Source organism: Castor canadensis, chromosome 10 (genome assembly GCF_047511655.1).
Source record: "Castor canadensis chromosome 10, mCasCan1.hap1v2, whole genome shotgun sequence".
NCBI lineage: Eukaryota > Metazoa > Chordata > Mammalia > Rodentia > Castoridae > Castor > Castor canadensis.
The window spans coordinates 60,586,120-60,592,056 of record NC_133395.1 but is presented as its reverse complement, the minus strand read 5'-3'; positions in this window follow the sequence as shown (position 1 = coordinate 60,592,056).

Sequence of the window (5,937 nt, the reverse complement as noted above, 5' to 3'; positions counted from 1 at the left end):
ATTTGAAATATATCCAGTCTTAAGTCTAATAATCACGAGGCTCACAAAACCTAATGTACTTGGCTACTGTAAGGAAGAAGTAGGGAGATCCTTCACAGTTTCAGCTTATTTAGCTTTCAGTCCAGTTTGACAAATGCTGTGTGCCAGGCTGTGACCAATTAGAGGTAAAAGTGGTTCTTAGGGACTTGCATCAGAGCAAGTAGTAAAATAGGAAATGCCGAGAAAGAGATCTAGATCTCGATGTGCATATATGAATTTATACAGATAAAGCATTGTCACAGAGATGCAAAGTGTATCAGATCATATATTAAGGTGTTATTTTTGACTGGGACCTGGAAAACCCTTGTGGAAAAGAGATGATTTAAATAAGGCTTAAAATAAGGAGCAAGTTAGAAATCTCAGTGGATATTTGTCCAAAGGAAAGAAAACCCAGTGGAGAGCAAGTGAAAGAGGATTTGACATGCTTTGGTTGACCTAGAGTAAACAGGCAATTATGCCTTGTCTGTTCTCCAGGGTTACTAGCGACCACAATTTTGCACAAGCTTAAAAACAGATTTCTATTAACCTATATGGGAGGAGAACAAAAGAGAAATGGAAAAGGAGAGGGGAAAAAGGAAGAAATTGTTGCAATTTTCATTCAAACTTTCAGAGGAGGATATATAAATCGCAGGTTAAATATGCCTGAAATACCTATATAGCAGCTCCTTGTTTGGTGGCTCATTTCAGAAACTAAATCTGCATAACATTTCTTTATTTCCTTGTTTAATTAAGAGTGTGGTAGTGGTGAGCTTTGTATCCATCATCTCATTGATGAGACAAAGTTCTGCTGAATTCTACTAATTACAACCCACTGGCATATCTATGGCTGGGAGAGGAGACATCATAATCACTAATCAAGGGTACTTTCAGTTCATTTTCCTACTACCTGGGTTGGGAAGGGATAATGACAGACTTATATTATAACCAAAACTTTTAAGAGATGTGAAAAATGTTTTCAACTGGACTTTCAAAATTAAAAAGATTTTAGGCATGGCTCATTAAGTCTGTGCATTATTTTTCAAAATAAGGCTGAGTTCTCCTAAAGGGAAGTTGTTGTTATACTCTGTGCTAACACCAACTGAAGGTCCAGCTCACAGCTCAAGTGCAAACACATTAACCAAACCTTTTCAAAAGATGGTGCACACATGATCAGATATCCATATGCAATGCAGGAAAGAATGACCCACAAACTCATACCTGGCACTATGCACAAAAATGAAATCCTCAAACTGAATCTAAATGTAAAACAGGAAACTTTTAGAGGAATACATAGCAAAAAAAATCTTTGTGATCTCGGGCCAGACAATTTTTGAGGTAAGACACAAAAATATAATCAATTTATAGACAAAATGATACCAAAAGTAAGAGCTTACAAATGTGAATTCAAGGCTGTAGCTCTGGAAACCAGATTCTTATTCTTCAGTGCTTAGAAGGGGCAGATGAAGGACAGAGAAAGGTAAAGCAACTGATATTACTGCAATTAAACTGCAAAGAGGATTGGATAAGAAAGAAGTGAGTTATGGATTGTTCCTTAAAGAGGGAGGGTTTGACTATAAGAAACATGAAAGAACTTTTTGGGGAGGTGGGAATGTCCTGTCTCTTGATCATGGTGATGGTCACACAATTGTAGCATTGTCAAAACTCATAGATGTGTATGCTGCAGTAAATTTTATTTTATATAAGTTGCACTGATAAACATGATTTAAAAAAGTAATAGGAGTCATATGTCATAGGTGTACTTTAAACCTTTGATTTTTGATTCTCAGCTTAGTGTTCCTCTCATTTGCTATTTATTCATTTCCTAGTAATTATTTCTGTTTGATTTCTTTACATTTAAAAAATAATACTTAATACATTTTCAAAAATTGAAAACTTGAATAAAAGTACTTATTCCACTATGATTCATAGGATATCTTTGGGTGTCAAATCCATTTTTTTCTTTACAGTATTCTAATAAATTTTTACATTTATCTCTTAATATGGCATCATAAGAAAAAAATGTACCTACAAGGAAAGATCAAAGCAAGTTCAACGACAAAAAAATTGCTAATATTCTGGGAATTGTGAAGGTTAAGGATAATGATTTGCATTACTCATAGTTTTGGGAATACTAGAAATGTATGCCAATGATCCAGTGTTATTCTAGAATTCTTCCTGAAATATAGCACTAGTAAGGGAAGAGACTCAACTCAGTTATGTAATGTCATTTTACCAATCTACCAATCTAGTAAAATAATAATAGTGGTAATAATAAGAAAAAGTAACTCTTGAGGGCTCAGTGTGTAGAAAAATATGCAGTTTTGTGTAGGCTTATTCTCTGTAATTGCACTTCATGAGCTAATATTTTAATAACTCTTTCTAGATAATAATTAGCCATCTCAGCCCCTTACCTGTCATTTGAAAATTACAGTCACGGCCCAAGCTTACTAGACAATGTTTTCTCCAGTAACTAAGATATTGATAGTCTTCATTCAGCAAATGTTCCTTCCAACTAAGCTAAAATTTCACCCTTTCACAGAATTTCCCTTGGTCTTATCAGGTATACTTTGACTATAGGACTATAAAGAAACTGTCCCATATGCTTGAATAGCCAGTGGGTTCAGCCAGAAGAATCTGGATAATTGTATTATCTTGGTAAATAGTCCATAGTTTTTCTAAATAGACTGGGATGTAGATTCATCCTTTAGCCTTTTTTTTATTTTCCCTGTACTTTTTAAAAGAGTGAAATCAAGGAAGGGAAAAGGGAAGTTTTGAATTGCCTCTGGTTCACCCCAACACTGGGCTTTACTGACAGTCTTTGCAATGCAAATTTAGACATTTCTCCATGATTTGAATGTTGAATGTTGGGAGCCCTCTCTGGGCTCATTGAAATGTCAAGCGGTTGTGATGAGGTTGTGCTCCACTGCAGGGGAAAGCATTTATGCTAGAATCAGAGCTGCGGGGCTGGAAACAATGGTGGTGCCTTCCCTGATGCCTAAAGGGGCCAAATAAAGGACAAAAAAAGGGGAAAATGGCTGGTATTAGCTAAGCTTCAAAGAAGACTGGATCAGAAGAAGTCATGATTGTGGATTATTATAAAACTGACACTGCCGCCTTGCCCTTGAGTCTCCATGTCCTTATTCTTCCTGATGACTGCCTAGGTGTAACAACATAAGCACAGGCTAGGGGTCAGAAGAGTGGCATATGAGTCCCAGTACTGCTAACCAGTCCTGTGACTTGTGCAAGTCATTATAAGCATTCTAAGTCTCAATTTACTTACTTTTAAAATTGGAGTATTGAATTCAGTTATTTTTTGCATTCCTTTGAGCTTAAACCACATTTTACTGAGGTAGAGGAGGAACTTCCCAGTTAATTTAACATATGCTAAGGCTAAATACCTACATACTAATTGAAAAGAAATATAATTCTAATCTAAAGGGACCTCTCCACTATTGAATTTATGATATTTAAATTTTCTTTGTTTTTCCAGACACATCATAGTTACTCTTTGTGCTGGAATTTTTATACTGAACAGATTGAATTTCATATTCGTAAATGCCTTTTAGAAGTCTACTCCTACCACTAACACAATGAAGAGGCAATGAATCCTAAAGAAAGGTAATAGGTTAGAGGATAGAAGGAAGCCAGGCTCTTTGACATTGTACATATGATATGTAGCGTGGTGCTTAGTTTGTTTGATTAGCCCAGAATGGGTACAGCTCTGTTTCCCTTGTCATTTTACATGCTTTCCAAATGATCCTGAGACAATCAGGTAGCTGTTATTTTCTACATCTCTGAAATGAGAAATAGCCTTAGTATAATGGAGCCTAAAAGATCATATTGTTCAATCTTTGCTATTTAGAGAAAATTGAGCACCAGAAGAATCAGGGAATTTTCCAGTGCTACTCAGTCAAGTCAAGGGATCATTTTGACTCCTAGGCCAGTGTTCCTTCTGAACTATGGTACTGTGGTGCCACCACTCAGCAGGGTCACTGCTGCTCTTGCGAGAGCCACCTTGAGATAGAAAGCTTGGTAATTCAAAACTATTGAAAACATCATCAGGAAAACAGAATCATGTGAAGGAAGACACACATATTAAAATAGAAGATCTAAGTCCTTTTAATTCAGACAAACATAGATTGACTTGGGGATGTGGAGATCATAAAATTTGAATTTTCTTTGGACATCTCCCAACACTTGGTATATCCTAAGGACTTTTACACTGTTAGATGCTTTTGTTCAATGAGCCTTATTCATTAGGAAAACCTGGATTGATAATAGATCCCAAATGCCTTGCTCTAGGAGCTGGGGGCATGGCTCAAGTGGCAGAGTACTTCCCCAGCAAGTACAAGACCCTGAGTTTAAACCTATGCCCTGCCGGCCCCTGCAAAAGAAGAATGAATCAGATTCTTTGCTCTAGAGAAAATAATTTGAAATTTAGGGTTGAATGAATTGTGAGCCCCGTGACAAATTTGTGCTTCACCTTTTTTGTTTGTTTATAGCCATACCCAGGCCTGGGATGAGTGATAGAAAGAATAAGTCCAGGTTGCTCTTCATAGTAATCTCCATCAAGGAATTTCTGTACATTGTGAATTGTCATCATTTGGTAGTATTGTGGGCAAGGCTATGCTTAAGATTGCTAGTTCTCATAAACCTTCATGGGAACTTTCCAGGATGTCTTGTATGTGTCTGAAGTTAAGCTATCTTTTATCAGTCATAAGAATTTCTAGCTAGAGCTTCATTACTTCTTATCAAACTTCCAGGGGTTTTCTGTAAATGGAGTGCCCAAAATCCAGGATAGAAATCTATTTACTTCATTTTATGTTGAGACTCACTCTTCACTCTTTACCTGTGCATGTTGGTACTGACTGCAAATATGAGTCCCCATGTAGTCCTCTTATAGTTTGGGTGATTAGACCATATATGCATGATCATATGTCCGTGGACTCCTACCCTTTCTTTGGGTAGAGTTGTCTGACATTGCAAGTTTGGTAGGAATTTAATTCCTTGAGAAAATTTTGAAAGTAGCAGTGCTCATCTCTTGGGAGAACCTACAGATGGAATGATTTATAAGTTATAAGTGAAACTATGCTTAATACTGCCAAAAGCAAAGTAGGGGAGGGTGTGGAGCTAGGGTGGGAACTGTTCAAACATTACAAATATTGAAAACAAGCTGAGTTCCAAGGGAAATAAGCTAAAGCAGTAGGGTGGCATTATTAATTTTTGCAATCATTAAAACTCTAACTTGTCACTGTGTACATGCATGCTCAAACTCAGGTTTTAGAATAAAGCTTTTGCCATTCCTACATTTTATGGGCTTAATGACTATGTCACCCAAAATTCATATGTTGAATTCCCATGTTAAAATAGGTGTTCATCCTGCCAAGAGTCAGCGCACACTTTACTTGGACAAGGCACCAAATGATTTATGGCCTTGCAACTTAAAGGTTTTCTGCCCAAATCAAAACATCACCTGCGTTGCTAGGAGGCAAAAACGATTAGTAGACTATGTATTCCTGCTTATGACGTAAGCATTCCTGCTATGATAGTCCTGCTTATGATACATCCCATACATTCATCGGCAGCAAATCCTCGATAAGATAAATAGGTCTCTTGATCACTTCAATCCTTTTTATATATGTTAGACTTCTCCACAAACTGAAATTGGTTTGAATATAATTCCAAAGAAAAAAGACCTTATTAAGAAAATATACACCTCGGGCTAGGGGAATGGTTCAAGTGGTAAAGTGCTTTCCTAACAAGTACAAGGCCCTGGGTTAATTCCCCAGAGCCACCAAAAAGAAAGGAAGGAAGGAAAAAAGAAAATCCACATGTGTACATGGCTGTTTACTTATTAATATCCAAGGAAATAAGTGTTTATGTCACATACAAGCTCAAGAAATTAAACGCCAAGAAATG